General features: G+C 43.7%; 1 protein-coding gene across 1 annotated transcript in view; it reads right to left on the reverse strand.

Annotated features, from left to right (window-relative positions):
• The window catches only part of NEDD4 (NEDD4 E3 ubiquitin protein ligase), a 242,778-nt gene extending 233,044 nt beyond the window's left edge, over positions 1-9,734 (reverse strand). Inside the window, exon 1 of the mRNA XM_056115486.1 lies at positions 9,686-9,734. The gene's annotated coding sequence lies outside the window, so the exon portion shown is untranslated. The remainder of the gene's footprint in view (positions 1-9,685) is intronic.
• Positions 9,735-20,209: the final 10,475 nt, after the last annotated feature.

Raw genomic sequence — 20,209 nt, forward strand, 5'->3', positions numbered from 1 at the left:
GAGGCTTTTTTTTTTTTTTTTTGCTTTTTGGATCACACCCAGTGATGCACAGGAGTTACTCCTGGCTCATGCACTCCTGGCGGTGCTCGGGGGACCATAAGGAATACTGGGAATCGAACCTGGGTTGGCTGCGTGCAAGGCAAACGCTCTACTCACTGTGCTATCACTCCAGCCCCCGTAAGAGGCTCTTGAGTCACTCTTCACTTTACAGACTCTCTGTCACTGCCAAATAAATTCTTGCTTGGCCACTGTTTCCCGTATCTTGCTCCAGTTCCTGTTTGAGTAGCCAGAGCCCTGGACAGAAGCCCCCGTGGCAAAGTCACCCACCCACAACACCTGTGACTCCAAGGCCCTACACTCATTTTCCTTCTTTCAAAGTTCTCTCAGTGGTCCTGCTTGCTCCTGACATCCTGATTGCACACCTGGCCCTCTGAATGATTTTAAGAATTAAATTGTGACTCTGTGCTTCTACTGTACGAATGCTAACCCTTCTTTTGGGGGGCTGGGGAGGCACAGTGTGGGCCACAGTCTGTGGTGTTCAGAGACTAGTACTACAGTGCTCTGTGCTCAGGACTGACCCTGGCATAGTGCCAGAGCCACCTGTGAGGCCGGTGCCTTAAATCTGTGCTAGCTCTCCAGCCAAAAGTCCAATCCTTTTTAAAAGAATGGAGGATAAATCAGGAGGAGTCATGCTCTGGAAACTATCAAAATGTTAAATATCACATCAATATGTTAAAACCAACCTCACAGTGCATTCACAGTTTTATATGCATTGAATTGCTACTCAGCTTAGATATTTTTGCTATTCTGACTATATACATCCCTTTATTGAGTTCAAGGTCAGAGTTTTCAGGTGTTCAAATAATCATGTGTTTTTTCCTTTTATGTTTTGTTAAACTGCTTTTTTTCAGGGGTGGGGCTTACCTCAAGGTGCCAATGAAATGCTAGGGGCTACTTCTAGCAGACCAAGAGGTGCTGGGGACCAAAGCCAGGGCTTGCAGGTGCGGAGCAGTGCTCCAGTTCTTAGAGTCCTTTATCGGGTTCCATACGACCTTTTTGAGTCTTTCATGCACCTCTTATTTCTTATTTATAGCAGATTGTGAATGGCCTTGAAGCATAGTTACAACAAAATCAAGTTTGCACAATGACCAAAATGTGGGTGTAGGAAAGAGTTCGAGAACATTACCAGTCCAACAAAGAAACAAATCCCTGAAGATCAAAATAAATTGGCACAGAGATCACCCAAACCAAGTGCCTGTGTGGCCAGCAGGTCACACACATGGAAAGTACCACAAGGACCCAGTGAGAGCAGAGGCAAGGAGAAGACAGTGCTGCCAAACTGCAGGATGTCTCCATGCAACTGACAGGCTTCTTGGTGAAGAATGACCCCTTGATATGAAATGTTAGATATGTATGAAAAATGTCCAAAATATACATGGCATGTGAAGCTTTCTTATTTTTCAAATAGCAATTCAAAACATCTCAAGCCTTGTGTAAAACTCACAAGACATGTTGGGGTTAAGGAGGACATGTCTTGTAAGTTTGCATTTTTCAATTTCTGTTTCCCAAGTTTCCATTTTATAACTTCTGTTCTAAATAGAGGAGATGGAATCTATCCACATCAGGTGTTCCCATAATTCTGTGTTCACACTGAGTTGTGGCAATTTTAGAGATACTTTACCTCCAAAACCTGGTTGGTTCCCTTAAGTACAATATACATTTTTGAGAGGGAGGCCGCATTTAAAAAAATATCCAAAATAAAATAATCACTGGATCGCTGTATCACTGTCATCCCATTGTTCATCGATTTCCTTGAGCCGGCACCAGTAACGTCTCCATTCATCCTAGCCCTGAGATTATAGCAAGTGCCACATTGGGGGCTCTTTCAGGGTCAGAAGAATGAGACCCATCATTGTTACTGGGTTTTGGCATATTGAATACTCCACGGGGAGCTTGCCAGACTCTGCTGTGCGGGCAGGTTACTCTCCGTAGCCTGCCAGGTTCTTCTAGAGCAAGAACTAGACAATAAGAGGACACGCGGCATGCGCACCAGGCATCCTCTGGGACCCTGGGCTGCACACCATCCCTGAGCCTCTTCCTGTCCATCCCCAACACCATCCCCGGTCTTCTTCCCCTCCCAGGTTGTACCCTCCACATACACCAGGTATCCATGGGGGCATGGCCTCTTCATAAGTGGGCAGGACATAAATCAGGGCTGGCGGACGCTCATGTGGCCACAGATAAATTACTCATACCCAGCAATTCTCAGTCTCCATACCACCATACAAACATGAAGAAACAACGCAAATCTTCACCAAGAGGAGAAGACGATGAAAAGAGTCCAGAAGCCTCATTAGGTGTTACTCACTTAAGGGAGCTCTCTGAGAAAGAATTCAGATATGAAGTAATGAAGATGTTCAATGAACTCAATGAAACAGTGACACAGATATCCAGTAAATTAAAGGAGGACATGAAAGAAACAATCGAGAAAATACAGGAAGAAATGAGAGCAGAAATTGGAAAGCTACACACAGAAATGTCACGAATAAAAGATTCGGTAGATGAAATTAAAAAAACTCAGTGTGTGCCCTCAACAGTAGAATGGCTACAGCTGAAGACAAAATCAGAGAGCTGGAAGATGAGCTGCACGAAGCCTACAGGCAACAACAAACAATGGCAAGAGACCTCAAAATAGCTCTAGAGAAAATCAGAGTCCTAGGGGATGATCCAAGAGGAACAACATTAGAATCATTGGAGTACCAGAAGGTCAGGGAAACAGTCCCAATGAAAAAGCCACGGTTAAACAAATCATTGCTGAAAAGTTCCCAGAGCTGGACAATGCAGGCATCCAGACTCAAGGAGCCCGAAGGGTGCCAGCTAAAAGAGACCCTAACAAAAACACTCCAAGACATATCATAGTTAGAATGATGGATGCCACGAATAGAGACACAATACTGCAAGCAGCAAGGTCAAAGAAGGAAATCACATACAAAGGAGCACCTCTTAGATTCACAGCAGACCTATCAGAGGAAACCCTTCAAACCCAAAGGCAATGGTGGGATATAGTGAAAAAACTCACTGAAATGAATGCTTCACCAAGAATATTTTATCCAGCTAAACTCTCACTCAAACTCAAAGGAACGGTACACTATTTTCTGGATAAACAAGAGCTCAGGAACTTCATAGACTCAAAACCAAACCTAAAAGAAGGACTAAAGGGGCTACTGTAAGACTAGACAAACCCCTACAAGCACAACAAACCCTTACAGAAAGATGACATAAAACTCCATAACAATAATCTCTCTCAACATCAATGGTCTAAATTCACCAATTAAGAGACACAGAGTGGCAAAATGGATTTAGAGACAGAACACAACATTCTTCTGTCTACAAGAAACACATCTGAACAATCACAACAAACACAGACTCAAAGTCAATGGATGGAAAACAACCCTGCAAGCAAACAATCCCCTCAAAAAAGCTGGAGTGGCCTTACTACTATAGGACAACATAGATTTCAGGTTGAAAAAGATTAGAAGAAATAGTGAAGTCATTTTTTCTGAATCAAGGGATACAGAAGGAATACACCACAATACTAAACGAATATGCACCCAATGAGGGACCAGCCAAATACCTACAATTGCTAACAGACATTAAGGACATTACAAGCAACACAATAGTAGTTGGAGACTTCAACGCTGCCTTATCACTCCTGGATAGATCAAGAAGACTAAAACTCAGCAAGGAAATAATGGCTCTGAAGGAATAAATAGAAGACAGAGGCCTAATAGATCTATACAGGACTTTATATCCCCTCCCCCCAAAAAGAATACACATTCTTTTCCAGTGCACATGAACATTTTCCAGAATAGACCATGTGCTGGGCCACAAAGCACACCTCAACAGAATCAGGAAGATAGACACTGTATCAACTATCTTCTCAGACTACAATGCACTGAAGATAGAAGTTAATCAGTTACAGATGTAGAAAACCAAATCAAACACCTGATAATTAAACGACTCAATGTTGAACAACAAGTGGGTCAGGAAAAAAATCAAGGAAGAAATCAAAAGATACCTGGAAACAAATGAGAATGAAGACACGAGCAACCAGAACCTGTGGAATGCAGCTAAAACCGTGTTTTGTTTGTTTGTTTTGCTTTCTGGTTCACAACCAGCGATGCACAGGGGTTACTCCTGGCTCATGCACTCTTGGCGATGCTCGGGGGACCATATGGGATGCTGGGAATGGAACCTGGGTCTGCCGCATGCAAGGCAAATGCCCTACCTGCTGTGCTATCGCTCCAGCCCCTAAAGCCTTGTTAAGGGGAAAATTTACAGCTCTGCAAGCATTTCTCAGAAAGGAAGAAGGGCCTACATAAACAATTTGACTTCACAGCTCAAGATCTTAGAAAAGGACCAACAAAGGGAGCCCAAACCAGGCAGAAGGAAAGAAATCATAAAACAGAGCAGAAGACGACAACATGGAAACCCAAAAATCAATCCAAAAGATCAATGAAACCAAGAGCTGGTTCTTTAAGAAAATAAACAAGATAGATAAACCACTAGCAAGACTCACAAAGAAAAAGAGAGAGAGGACCCTAATAAACTGAATCAAAAATGAGAAGGGGGATATCACAACAGAAACCAAAGAAATTCAGAAGATTGTTAGAGACTATTTTGAAAGTCTGTATGGCACCAAACAAGAGAACCTAGAAGAAATGGATGAATTCCTGGATTCCTATAATCTCCCAAAGATGAATCAAAAAGATCTAGAATACCTGAATAGTCCTATTAATATAAGGGAAATTGAAACTATAATCAAAAGTCTTCCTAAAAACAAAAGCCTAGGTCCAGATGGATTCACTAGCAAATTTTTCCAAACATTTAAAGAGGACCTATTTACCATTCTTCTCAGGCTTTTCCAGGAAACTGAAGAAACAGAAATTCTCCCAAACAGTTTCTATGAAACTCATATCTCTCTAATACCAAAAGGAAATAAAGACACCACAAGAAAAGAAAACTACAGGTCAATATCCCTGATGAACACAGATGCGAAGATTCTCAACAAAATACTAGCAAATGGAATTCAACAACTCACCCAAAAGATCATACACCATGACCAAGTGGGATTCATCCCACGGATGCAAGATGGTTTAACATTTGCAGATCAATTAACATAATCCATCATATCAACAAAAGAAAAGATAAAAAACATATGATCATATCATTAGATGCAGAGAAAGCATTTGACAAGATCCAGCACCCGTTTATCATGAAATCTCGCTCCAAAATGGGGATAGAAGGGACTTTTCTCAATATAGTTAAAGCCATCTACCACAAGCCTATGGCAAGCACCATCCTCAATGGGGAAAAACTAAGAGCCTTCCCTCTAAGATCAGGGATACCTACTTTCTCCACTGCTATTCAATATAGTACTGGAAGTACTTGCAATAGCAGTTAGGCAAGAAAAAGATATTAAGGGTAGGATTAGAAAGATATTAATAAAAAGATATTCAGGTAGGAAAAGAAGAAATCAAGCTCTCACTATCCGCAGATGATATGATACTATACTTAGAGAACTCTAAAACCTCTACCAAGAAACTCCTAGAAACAATAGACTTGTATAGTTAAGATGCAGGCTATAAAATCAATACCCAAAAGTCCATGGCTTTTCGATACACAGATAATGATTGAGAAGAAAGTGACATGAATAAAACAATCCCATTCACAATTGTGCCCCAGAAAATCAAGTACCTAGGAATCAGCTTAACTTAGGAAGTAAAAGACCTGTACAAAGAAAACTACAAAACACTACTTCAGGAAATAAAAGAGGACACGAGGAAATGGGAAAATATCCCCTGTTCATGGATGGGGAGAATTAACATTGACAAGATGGCAATACTCTCTAAAGCATTGTACAAATTCAATGCTATCTCTATAACAATACCCATGACATTCTTCAAAGAAATGGAGCAAACACTCCTGAAACTCATATGGAACAATAAGCCCTCACGAATAGCTAAAATAATTCTTGGGGAAAAGAAAACGGGAAGAATCAACCTCCCCAACCTCAAACTCTACTACACAGCAGTAATAATTAAAACAGCATGGTACTGGAACAAAGGCAGAGCCACAAACCAATGAAACAGTGTTGAATATACTGACACCTCCTCCCAAATATATGATCATCTAATCTTTGATAAGGGAGCAAGAAATGTGAAGTAGAGCAAGGAAAGCCTCTTTAGCAAATTGTGCTGGCAAAACTGGACAGCTACGTGAAAAAAAATGGGCTCAGATCTCTACCTAACACCATATAGAAGAGTAAGATCAAAATGGATTAAGACCCCAACATCAGACCAGAATCCATAAGGTACATTGAAGACAAGGTTGACAAAACCCTCCATGACATTGAAGCAAATGGTATCTTCAAAGATGACACACTACTGGCCAAGCAAGTGAAAACAGAGATAGACAAAAGGGACTATCTTAAATTAAGAAGCTTCTGCACCTCAAAAGAAACAGTGACCTAAATACAAAGAGTGTCTGCAGAATGGGAAAGGATATTCACCCAATACCCAATCGACAATTGGTTGATATCAAGGATATATAAAGCACTGGTTGAACTTCACTAGAAGAAAACATCTAACCCCCTCAAAAAATGGAGTGACGAAATGAACAGAAACTTTCTCAAAGAAGAAATCTGAATGGCAAAAAGGCACACGAGAAAATGCTCTACATCACTAATCATCAGGGAGCTGCAGATCCAAAAAACAATGAGATATCTCACATCACAGTGACTGGGCCACATCCAAAAGAACAAAAACAACCGGTGTTGGCGCAGATGTGGCCACTGACTCCTTCATTGCTGGTGGGAATGCCCTTTTGGAAATCAGTATGGACCATTCTCAAAAAAATTAGAAAGTGAGCTCTCCCATTTGACCCAGCAATTACCACTCCTGGGAATATATCACCGAGAGGCAAAAAAGTACATTCAAAATGACATCTGCACTTGTTATGTTCATTGCTGCACTGTTCACAATAGCCAAAATTTGGAAAAAACCCGAAAAAACCCGAGTGCCTGAGAACAGATGACTGGTTAAGGAAACTCTGGTACATCTACACAATGGAATACTTTGCAGATGTTAGAAAAGATGAAGTCATGAAATTTACATACAAGTGGTTCTACATGGAAAGTATCATGCTAAGTGAAATTAGTCAGAAAGAGAAGGGCAGACATAGAAAGACTGCACTCATCTGGGGAGTATAAAGTAACAGAATGGGAGTTGAACACCCAGGAATAGTTGAGATAAATACCAGGAGGTCATCTCCAGGGCTTGGAAGCTGGCAGCACTTTCTGGGGGTAAAAGCAGTTCAGATAGAGAAGGGAATACCAAGTAAAGGATATCTGGAGGACTCGCTCTGGATGCTAGATGCTTGCTGAAAGTAGACTGTAATCTGAACACAATGGCCACTCAATACCTGTATTACAAACTACAACACCCTAAAGGAAAGGGTGTGCAAAAGGGAATGCCCTTCCACAGAGGTGGGGTGGGGTGGGGCACGGGGTGGGGGTTGGGAGGGCTACTGGGATCATTGTTGGGCACTGAATGGGCACTGGTGGAGGGATGGGTACTCGATCATTGTATAAATGAAACCCAAACACAAAAGTTTGTAAGTCTACAACTGTACCTCATGGTGTTTCACTAATAAATAAAATAAATAAATAAATAAATTTTTAAAAAAAGATGTTGCACAGCCACAGATGCGGCTGTGTGCTCCTGGGAGCTTGATTTTATAGTCTCTGGATCTTGGCCATTGATAGGATTACATGGCGCCAGGGTAGTTGGTGGGTTTAACTGTCTAGCTACTGGAAGATGGGGGATCTGGGTGAAGGAGTCCCAGTCCCAATCCGAGCTGGCTTGGAGATCTCAGTCCCTGGTTATTTATTAAAAATATTTTTAAATAAAATAATATGAATTTTGTTTTGTTTTGTTGCTTTTTGGGTCACACCCAGCGATGCTCAGGGGTAACTCCTGGCTCTGCACTCAGGAATGACTCCTGGTGGTGCTCTGGAGACCATATGGGAGGCTAGGAATTGAACCCGGGTCTGCCGCATGCAAGGCAAACGCCCTACTTGCTGTGCTACTTCTCCAGCCCCATGGATGCTTTTTATGAATAGTGAAATTCAGAATAAAATTTTGGGGTATTTTGGGGGGTCCTGGGAACTCCTCAAGCAATGTGCAATGTCTTGGGAGGGACACTGTGGCACCTGATAACTGGGTCAGAGGCTCAATGCCAGAAGCCAAGGAGGTGACAGTTTGGCCTGTGAATCCGGGATCATCAGGGCTGGGGTCCAATGGGAGTGGGCGCATGCGAAGCAGGAGCCCCTAGCCCAACTGCCATGTCTCCTTCCCCATTCACCATTTTTGGTTTTTAAGTCTAGCACTGCCCCTTCTCACCCTACTCCCTGATACACACAAATTTGTTTGAGAACATTTCTGCCATTCTTTTTGCTTCATTCCAGGCCAAGTCGTCACTCCTCATTGCCCTCTGATCAACCTTTCCAGTGACTGTGTGCACTCTGTGCGCCCAGGGATCTCCGAGCATCAGCCCAGGAGCCCTGGTGCCATGCTAAAGTAGAGGAAATCAGTGCTCAGAAAACCCGCAGTCAGAGTCTAGTAGGGTTGTGCTGGCGTGAGCCGCAAATGAACAGAGAGAAAGAGAGACAGCTCAGGGTAGGATAGTGAGTTTACTAGAGGCTCAGCACTGAGGACCCCAAGTCAGAAGAGAAATAGACATGGAGCTCTGTTTGCTGAGAGGGTCTCTCTTTTATCCCCTAAAGGTGGGCTACAATTGATGTACATTCTTATCAGTGAAACAGGGGATACAGAGGGAATCAGTAAGAGAAAAACAATCAGTGCATCGTTCCCACATGGTATGACCTTCAGGTGCTCAAAGAAAAATTGTCAGTGTCAGTATTTCTTGCCATTTTTGGTGTGACTTTCAGGTACCATCTTCTGTGCAACCCCATAAATCTGTCGGGCTCAGGGTGTCCCATCAATCTGGGCTGGTGGATCCTTAACTCAGTTAATTGGGGTCATAAAAATGAATATTTCTCCCTCCCTCCTCTTGCTTACGTTAGGGGGTCAGTTCCAGTTTCCCAGTCCCTATCACATTTTCTTAAGTTTCATTACAGTTTCATAATTCTCATTACGGGCTGCAGCAATAGCACAGCAGATAGGGCATTTGCCTTGCATGCAGCCAACTCGGGTTCGATTCCTCCATCCCTCTTGGAGAGCCCGGCAAGCTATCAAGAGTATCTGCTGGCACATCAAAGCCTGGCAAGCTCCCCATGACATATTCAATATGCCAAAAACAGTAATAACAAGTCTCACAATGGAGACGTTACTGGTGCCTGCTCGAGCAAATAGATGAACAATGGGAGCACAGTACTACAGTGCAATTCTTATTACATATAGCTTCTTATTTGTCATTACAGTAGGATCAAGGTCTGTGGGGAGGAGAGCCCTACATGGCCCGGAGGAGGGAATGTGGAGCAGAGGCTTGTTAAGGATTGAAAGAGTCCAGGGGCTCCCCAATCACAGGCTGGATTACTGATAACTATTTTGTCACTCCTTATGGCACACAGTGATTTAACCCTCCAAGGCACCCCAAGTCTTACCTCTGCCCAGACCATGTCAACAGCTGCGCTCATGCATTTCTGACCTGACCCTTGGCCTTCTCCAGCAGATATGTTGCTGCTGAACTGACAGCACATCGCTTGCACTTCCTCTTTTGCAATTCTCCTACTTTGGACTTTTCAGTGACCTTCTTAGCTGTGTTTTACTGTTTATTTCCTGCTTTGAAAGACAAATTCAGATTTCCTGTCTTATACCCACCAGGGACTCAGCGCCAGGCTGTTTTCACTCGGGGTCCTCCAGTGGGGGGTGGGTGAGAACCCTCCACTCCCACCTCCACTACCCAACTGCCGCTACGCTCCAGGCCGCTTTCCACATGCTCAGGCCAAGCCTCACATTTTCATTTCATTTCATCATCCTGTTAATCGTCGATTGCCTCGAGCAGGCCCCAGTAACGTCTCTTTCATCCTAGCCCTGAGATTATATTCAGGGCTCTTTAGGAGAATGAGACCCATCATTGTTACTGGTATTTGGCATATTTGGTAGGCCACGGGGAGTTTGCCAGACTCTGCCCTGTGGGCAGGCTACATTCGACAGCCTGCAAGTTTGTCCAAAGTAGGAATGAGATAAGATGTCGCACGGCCGCGAATGCGGCCGCGCGGTTCCGGGATCTGGATTTTATAGTCTCTGAGTCTTGGCCGCTGATGGGATTACACGGCGCCAGGGGGCCAGGTGGTGGGTGTGACCCCCGCCTACTGGAATTTGGAGGATCTGGGTGGAAGATGCTCGACTCCAATTCGAGTAGGCTTGGAGGTCTCGGCCCCGGAACCCGCGTGGCTTTGTCCCTCTGCCAGTACCTTCAGGTGTGCGGAGAGTGGTCTCAGCATGGTGGTGGCTGGTCCTGGAGGTCTCCGGCTGCCGTAGCCCTGGCCGGGGCGGGGAGGAAAGCTCAACCCGCTCCCCTCCAAGGGACTCCGGGAAGGAACACCGAAGCGCGGGGGCAGAGACTGCCTCACATATGAGTGAACATATTCCTGGACTCCGCGGCTGACATTATAAGACACTCCCTACCCATTTTTCATAATTATCACACCATATTTGATGGGGTTCAGACAGTAGGCAACAAATCATAGAGGGAAAGATGTATATATGCCTCTTGGAGAGCTCGGCAAGCTACTGAGAGTATCCCACCAGCACAGCACAGCCCGGCAAGCTCCCTGTGGCATATTCGATATGTTCAAAACAGTAACAATAATGGGTCTCATTCCCCTGATCATGAAAAAGCATGATCCAATATAGGAGCATTGGGAAAGACGAGTAAGGAGAGGCTGCTAAAATCTCAGGGCTGGGATGAATGGAGACGTTACTGGCACCCGCTCGAGTAAATTGACGAACAACAGGATGACAGTGATACAGTGATACACTGATACCCACCAGGATACTCAAAAGGCACCAGCACCATCTGTCTCACTGTTGATCACCAAAACCTCGGATTAAGTTTTGCAATGAAGTGAGCAAGCTGGAGATTTTGAGAAGATGTGTTCTCCATCTAGTGGAAAAACTGAAATACTGCATGCAACTTTTGCCTTAGGCTTAATCCTCATGATATACAACAAGATGCCTGTTTGTTTTGCTTTGTTTATCAATGGCCCTTATTACAAAACAATATGATCACTTTGATCAACCAAACTCTTTATCTCTTTAAAGGGTCCTTTTACCTGGCAGTCACACCCACAAACTGCCTCTGGCGCCATGAAATCTCATCAATGGCCAAGGTCCAGAGACTCAGGAAAAAAAGCTCCCTGAAGAGAGCAACATAGAAAGACCTACCAGGTTGTCTTCACCGTGGCACCTTGAGGGACGGGAGGGTGGGGGGGGGGGTGGACGGGGGGGGGGGGGGAGGAGAGGGGTTGAGTTTCCCTCCCCACCCCAGCAGAAACCTGGCAGCTGAAAACCTCCAGAAGCCAACATAGGCACTCTCAAAACTGCTCTCCACAGGCTCTAATGAGTCTCACCCACGGGGGAACCCGCAGAAGAACCCAGGTATGCAGGATCCATGACTGAAATCTCCAAGCTCACTTCAAGCGGGACTAGGCCTCCTCGCCCCAGCTCCCACGTTTTCCAGTAGCTCAGCAGTAGCTCACACCCACAAACTGCCCCAGCACAATATAATCTCATCAACATCCAATATCCAGAGACTCTGAAATAAGCTCCCGGAAGAGAGTAACATGGGTCTTATCCACGAGTAAATCTGCTCTATAATCATATTCTAAATTTCAGAAATCCTGGAGCATGCAGCCACATTTGTGGCCACATGACCACTGATGTACCAAATGTAGTACACATTTGTTTGGGTTTAACATATGTTTGTAATCTCTTATATGAGGGCTTTAATGGCGCCAGGATGAAACACAACAATCTTCACACACTTTGCTCTTATGGTGTTGGGAAGGTGCACTGTGGTGGGATTAGTGTTTGAACATTAAATGCAATGAATTATTGTGAACAACTTTATAAAAATAAATTTAAAAAAAAAGGGTCCCTTTAAGGGACAGAAAGACAACTCAAAGGACTTTTCCCCTTTGCAAACATGAGGCCTGGGTTTGATCCCTGGTACCACATGGTCCCTCAGGCACTGCCAGAAGCAATCCCTGAGCACAGAGCTAGGAGCAGTCCCTGAGTACTTCCAAGTATGGCCCATCCCAGGTACCACTTTCTCCATGAAGAGCCCATTATAGATCTCAGCCTTAATCTATATTGAAAGATAAACTTGATTACTTTTCAAGTCAACTTAAATCCCTTGGATAGCATTTTTAATACAAATATCGGTTCAATAAATTGGTGAAACTTTATATATCTGTGAATGATGATACAATGCTTCAAATGGACATGTTTCTTTGTCAGATAAAGTTCATCTGAAACCTGGGCTGGCTGAGACAATGAAGGCTTGGAGGGTGATGCAATGGTAGTAGACAGATTGGGTCCTTGCCCCCAGTTTCTGTCACAGACCTCCTGAAACAGGCAGTTTCCTGGGTTATGAAGTGAAAGGAGATTTCTCTGCCCATTACTACATGCCCCCTTATTAAGGTACTTGAGTACAGAACTCAGAATTTTATATGGCATAAACCTCTTAGCTCCTGACCTATATCAGGTGTGATTAAATAGAAGAAAATGTACTATGGCTAACATTTCCATCGATTTTTAATTAGCAAAAATTCTGTGATGGTGGGTATTTCTGTAATTGTGGTTGTTTTGGGGAGGCCACACCCTGGCCGGGTGGGGCGGGGGGGACCACATGTGATAGCATGGACCAAACCTTGGTTGGCTGCATGCAAGGCAAACATTCTGCCTGCTGTACTATCTCTCAGGCCTGAAAGTGTTTCTTTGAAAAAAAAAATTCTATCTCTACTAAGCTTGGAGAGCCCAGCAAACTACTGAGAGTATCCCGCCCTCACGGCAGAGCCTGGCAAGCTCCCCCTGGCATATTCGATATGCCAAAAACAGTAACAACAAGTCTCACAATGGAGATGTTACTGGTGCCCGCTCAAGCAAATTGATGAACAACGGGAAGACAGTGCTACAGTGCTACTAAAGCCCTAAAAATTTCTCCACATGTTCATGCAATGTTTGATAGCTTTGGGAAAGGAGCTGCTTATGGAAGGATTAGAGGGTTGGATCATCAGGTCCCATCCCTGATTTCCAAGGAGGGGACAGGGAATAAATGGCTGAGTCATCATCACCCACAGACAGTGTGTTCATCAGCTAGGCCCACAACAAAACTCCTAAACTACAGAAGCCTCAGAGAGCTTCCCGGACCTTATTAACACATAGGGAAGGCAATGCATCCCTGTTCTGTTGGGGCACATATCCTTGTGCTCAGACCCCTTACAGACCTCACACTCTGTTCCCTCCTCTGGCACTGCCTCTGTGTCCTTTTATTATTATTACTATTATTATTATTATAGGGCTGGAGTGATATCACAGTGGGTAGGGCATTTGCCTTGCATGTGGCCAACTTGGCCGACCTGGCTGACCTAAGTTCAATTCTTCCACCCCTCTCGGAGAGCCTGACAAGCTACGAGAGTATCTCACCCACATGGCAAAAAGCTCCCCATGACGTATTCAATATGCCAAACACAGTAACAAGTCTCACAATGGAGACGTTACTGGGCCTGCTCGAGCAAATCGATGAACAATGGGAGGACAGTGCTACAGTGCTACATTATTATTATTATTATTATTATTATTATTATTATTATTATTATTATAGCACAGCGGTAGGGCATTTGCCTTGCATGCAGCCAACATGGCCGACCCGAGTTTGATTCCTCCGCCCCTCTCGGAGAGCCCGGCAAGCTGCCGAGAGTATCTTGCCTGCATGGCAGAGCCTGGCAAGCTCTGGCAAGCTCCCCATGATGTATTCGATATGCCAAACACAGTAACAACAAAATCTCCAGTGGAGACGTTACTGGGCCCGCTCGAGCAAATCGATGAACAATGGGAGGGCCTTTACCTTTTATTATTATTATTATTACTAATGGTCTTGGGTAGTGCTCAGTACCATACCCCTGGCTGGGATCAGGAGATGCGATTTGGTGCTGGGGAATCAAACCCAGGTTGACTGTGTGCAAAGCAAATGCCCTACCCACTGTACTATATCTCCGGTCCTGCCTCTTTGTCTTTATCATAAACGGATCACAGTGAGCACAGTGAGCTGGGTTCTGTGTGCCATTACAGCAATGATCTAAATGGGGCAGAGTTCATGGGAACTGATGATCTGCAGCCATGATGGACAGAAATGTGGTTTACTCACTGCTTGGGGTTGACATAGGAAAGTGGCAGTGGTCCTGCAGGAGGTGGATCTTAAGCAGTGGGGAGCATGATTTTTCCAGGTCACCCAGGGCCAGAGTTTAATCAGACTGTAGGAGGCCACCCCCAAGTAAGCACAGAAAACTGGAGCTTGGCTGTGGAGGAAAGTCTACATATTTGGCATTGGAAGTGCTGGGAGCTTTAAGTGAGGCACCTTTTTCATCTCTTCCCTTCGGGTAACTGACTGTCTTCCATGTGGCGCAGGCTTCTAAGAAGGCAAAGGTGGAAGCTGTCCAGTCTTATGAAGTTCAGTCCAGAACTGGCACAGTATCGTTTCTGCTGTTTTCTGTTTGTAAAAGATGTTACAAAGCCAGCCCAGATTCCGTCAGTGGAGAAACTGTCTTAAGGAGGGACAGAAAGACTTGTGGGCATCTTTAACCTATAAGAATCCACACTCTGGTCATCCATGATTGACATTCCTTCCTTACCTCAAATACACCCACCGCCTCCCAAAGTCTTCTCCACTACAGCATCTGGTCACTGTTCAGAGTTTGAATGATATGAATCAGGCCTGGCTGTGAATGAGGGTGTTTGACTCAATACAGAAAATGGGCAACTAAAAGTATCTGCCACTCTTAGACCTGCTCCCCTAACTCACACACAATGGGGAGCAAGGAAATAGTTCATGAAAAATGCTGCCAGGCTCGGGGAAAGGAAAGACAGAGGCCCAGAGGGCCCAGGTCCTCAGGAGCCATATGAAGCAGCCCGATACACATTGCCAGTTCCCCTGATTGCAGAGGCATGGGCTGTAACTTCGTTATACCCTGCTCTTAAAAATCGTTCCTTAATCCACTTTCCTGGCTTTGTCTTCTGAGACCTTTTCTTTTCTTCCATGACAAATAGTCCATATCCATTGCTAAGTGATTTCACAGTTTGCATTGTGTTTATGGAAAACTGAGCCCATGGGTCTTTTTATTTTGAATTCAGGTCTTTGTTCCAGTGTCTAAGATGTGCAATGCCATTTAAAGTATAGTGGTTTTTTTTTATAGATTAAATTATAATATAATCCATAAGATCAAAGCCAGATCCTTATCCACACATCTTTCGGACTTAGGCCTTCTCTCCTTGGGCTTGGGAGTCTTACAAGAGCTCTTACACTTATACCCTTAATCTGATCTGGGCTAAGATCACCTGTTGCTGGTGACTTCTTGAGATCATTTCCTATTCTGGGAAAACTCTGTGGAGAGGGGAGCAGGAAATAATGGGAAAATAAAGAGTAATATTACGGATTTGGAGGAAGGTTGAGAGAGAAGGGCATTAGAAAACTTGGGGGAGTAGATGGATTCACTGGTAATGGATATGGTATTGGAATGATGTATATGGGAAACCATTGTTAACAACATTATAAATCATAATACCTTAACTTAATAAAAAGACCTTAAAAATGTTTCCCAGGAACCAGAGCAATATTAAAGTGGGTATGGTTTTACCTTGCATGCAGCTGACCCAGACTGAATTCTCAGCAACCCATATGGTCCCCTGAAATTTCTTCCAAAGTGATCCCTGAGTACAGAGCCAGGAGCAGAAGTAAGCACTGGGCACATTGAGTCAGGTGTGATCCAAAAATAAAAAAAAAATTTTTTTCCTAGCACAAGACAAAGTGATCACTCTCACCATTCCTATTCAGTATAGTACTAGAAGCACTTGCCATACCAGTTAGGCAAGAAAAATATATCAAGACATCCAGCTAGAAAAGAAAGAAGTTAAGCTTTCACTATTTGCAGATGACATGATACTATACTTAGAAAATTCTAAAAACTCTACAGAAAAGCTCCTAGAAACAATAGATTTGTATAGTAAAATGGTAGGTTACAAAATCAATACAAAAGTCTATGTCTTTTGTATATACAAATAATTAAAGAGAAGAAAGAAGTATTAGAAAAACAATCACATTCAAAATCATACATCACTTAATCATTTAATCACTTAATCCCCATTATTCTTCGATTGATTCGAGCGGGTGCCAGTAACGTCTCCATTCATCCCGGTTGCGTGCTAGCATAGCCCAATGGTATCTGTTCGTTTTAGGAACATGTAGAGCCTCAAACCGATCATTTAGGGTCTTGACGAAGAAGTCTGACCATCTTATAGGTGGGCGTCCACGTGATCTTTTGATGTCCCGTGGAATCCAATCAGTAATGGCTCTAGTCCAGCGGTTGTCTGTAAACCTCATTACGTGTCCAGCCCAACTGATTTTTGATGTCTTGGCAAATGAGACAGCGTCCCTGATTCTTGAGCGTTGACGAAGATCAGAACTCCGGATTCTATCTCTCATTTGAGTGAATCGTGATATTCCAAGCATAGTTCTTTCGATTCCTCTTTGAGAGACCCGAATAGCGTTCTCATCCTGTTTTCGTAGGGTCCAGGTCTCTGAGGCATATGTTAATGCAGGAAGAATAGTGGAATCAAAGAGATGTGCTCGTAGCTGGAGGTTCTTTGTCCTTTTAGTTATTTCTTCAATGCTCTTGAAGGCATTCCAAGCCGCTCTCTTCCTCCTGCGCAACTCAGGTGCCAGATCATTCATCATGTTGACTTCTCGACCTAGGTATATATAACTGTTGCATTCGGAGATGGTGGTTCCGTTGAGAGCGAATGGAGCGTCAGGAACAAGGCTGTTTCTCATACATTGTCTTCGTAAGATTCAGCTGTAGTCCGACCTTTCCACATTCACGGTCAAAGTCGTTCAGCATTTGTGCCGCTTGGCTGATGTTTGGTGTTATTAGAACGATGTCATCAGCAAAGCGGAGGTGGTGTAGTTGCCGACCATCTATCTTCACTCCCATGTTTTCCCATTCCAGTCGTCGCATGATGTTCTCGAGGGTGGCACTGAAGAGTTTTGGTGAAATGGTATCACCCTGCCGAACCCCTCTCTTGATATGGATGATTACTTCTTTGTAGAATGGTGAGATCTTGGTAGTGAATCCGCAATAGAGCTCACATACCTCAGAAAATCAACTACCTCAGAATCCACCTGACTAAAGAGGTGAAGGACCTATACAAAGAAAACTCAAAACACTTCAAGGGATAAAAGAGGACAGACACGAGAAAATGTGCTCAAGGATTGTGAGGATTAACATTGTGAAAATAGCAATACTTCCCCCTCACCCCAAGCACTATACAGATTCAATGCAAAGTATGGCATTCTATGCAAGTTCCATGACATTTTTTTAAAGAAATTGATCAAACACTCCTGAAATTCATATGAAACAACAAGTCCCCATGAATAGCTGAAGCAATCCTTGAGAAAATGAAGATCAGAGGCATCACCTTTCCAACTTCAAACTGTGCTAAAATTGATATTAATTAAAACAGTATGATATTGAAATGGGCTGGAGCAATAGCACAGCGGTAAGGCGTTTGCCTTCAAGTGGCTGACCGAGGTTCAATTCCTCTGCCCCTTTTGGAGAGCCCGGCAAGCTACCGATAGTATCGCTCCTGCATGGCAAAGCCTGGCAAGCTCCATGCGATGTATTCAATATGCCAAACATAGTAACAACAAGTCTCACAATGGAGACGTTACTGGGCCCGCTCAAGCAAATTGATGAACAACGGGAGGACAGTGCTACAGTGCTACAGATATTGAAATAAACACAGATCTGCAGACCAATGGAATAGAGTTGAATATCCTGGCATAGACCCTCAAATATATGATCATTTTATTTTTGATAAGTGGGCAAGTAATATGAAGTGAAGCAAGGACAGCCTCTTTGATAAGTGGTGCTGGGAGAGTTGGGCAGCTACCTGCAAAAGAAAAAGAGAATGAACTCAGACCTCTCTTTAGAGCCAGGCACAAAAGTCAGAACAAAATGGATTAAAGACCTCAATATCAGACCTTAAACTAGAAGGCTCGTGGAGAAAAAAACATAGGCAAAAATCCCCATGACATTGAAGCCAAAGGTATCTTCAAAGATTAAACACCAAGCAAATGGAAGCAAAGATAAGCAAATGGACTACAGTAAACTAAGAAGCTTCTGCATCTCAAGAGAAACAGTGACCAAAATACAAAGACAGCTTATGGAATAGGAAAATTACTGACCCAATATCCATCATATAATTGGTTAATATCAAAGATATATAAGGCAGCAGTGGAACTTTACAAGAAAAAAATCTAACCTCATCAATAAATAGGGAAAAGAAATGAACAGACACTTTCTCAAAGAATTAAAATAAATGGCAAAAAGGCACATGAAAAATGCTCTACATCACTAATATTCAGGGAGATGCAAATCAAAACAATGAAATATCACCTCACACCACAGAGACTTGCACACACCAAAAAGAACAAGAACAACCGGTGCTGGCACAGATGTGGACATAAAGGGACTCATTCGTTGTTGGTGTGAATGCCATTGGTCCAGTCCTTTTGAAAAATAATATGGTCATTTCTCAAAAAACTAGAAATTGAGCTCCCATTTGACTCAGCAGTACCATTTCTGTGACTATACCCTGGGGACCCTCCAAAACATAGAACAAATACCATCTGTACTTCTATTTTCATTGTAGCACTATTTACAATAGCCAGAATCTGGAAACAACCCGAGTGGAGTTTAGATGTCCAGATAAAGAAACTATAGCACATCTACACAATGGAATACTACAAAGCCACTGGAAAAAATGAAGTCATGAAATGTGCTTATAAATGGTGGATGCAGAGAGTATCATGCTGGGTGAAATGATCGAAAGGAGAGAGACAGGAGCTGGAGCAATAACACAGCGGGCAGGGTGTTTGCCCTGCACGCAACTGACCCAGTTGGATTCCCAGCATCCCATATGGTCCCCTGAGCACCGCCAGGGGTGATTCCTGAGTGCAGAACCAGGAGTAACTCCTGTGCATCGCCAGGTGTGATCCAAAAAGAAAAAAAAGGAGAGAAACAGACATAGAATGATTGCACTCATCTATAAAAATATAATAGAGTCAAATGAGGCTAATACCCATAGAAAGTAGTAACAAGGGCCAGGAAGAACTGGTCCATGGATGAAAGTTTGCTAAAATGAAAGGGTGGGGGGGGGAGATAGTTAGGACAGAAAAGGGATCACTATGACAATGATAGCTGGAAATGATCACTCTGGACAAGAATTGAGTGCTGACTCTTTACAATAATCAGAATCTGGAAAAAAACTGAGTGCCCGAGAACAGATGACTGGTTAAAGAAACTTTGGTACATTTACACAATGGAGTACTATGTCGCTGTTAGAAAAGATGAAGTCATAAAATTTACATACAAGTGGTACTACATGGAAAGTATCATGTTAAGAGAAATGACTCAGAAAGAAAGGGATAGACACAGAAAGACTCCACTCATCTGGGGATCATAAAGTAACAGAATAGGAGACTAACACCCAAGAATGGCCGAGATTAGTACGAGGAATTTTACTCCATGTCTTGGAGGCCAGCCACACATGCTAGGGGAAAAGGGAGCTCAGATGGAGAAGGGAGCACCAAATAAAGGGTGTTGGGAGGATCCTCCCAGGATGGGAGAAGCATGCTGAAAGTAGACTATAGACCAAACATGATTGTCACCCATTGCCTCTTTTGCAAACCACAACACCCAATAAGAGAGAGAGAACAAAAGGGAATGTCCTGCCACAGAGGCAGGGTGGGATGGGGGGGGGGCTGGGGGGTGGGAGGGATACTGGGATCCATGGTGGTGGGAAATGGGCACTGGTGGAGGGATGGGTTTTGGATCATTGTATAATTG

Source organism: Sorex fumeus, unplaced genomic scaffold, assembly GCF_029834395.1.
Source record: "Sorex fumeus unplaced genomic scaffold, SorFum_2.1 ptg000029l, whole genome shotgun sequence".
Classification (NCBI taxonomy): domain Eukaryota; kingdom Metazoa; phylum Chordata; class Mammalia; order Eulipotyphla; family Soricidae; genus Sorex; species Sorex fumeus.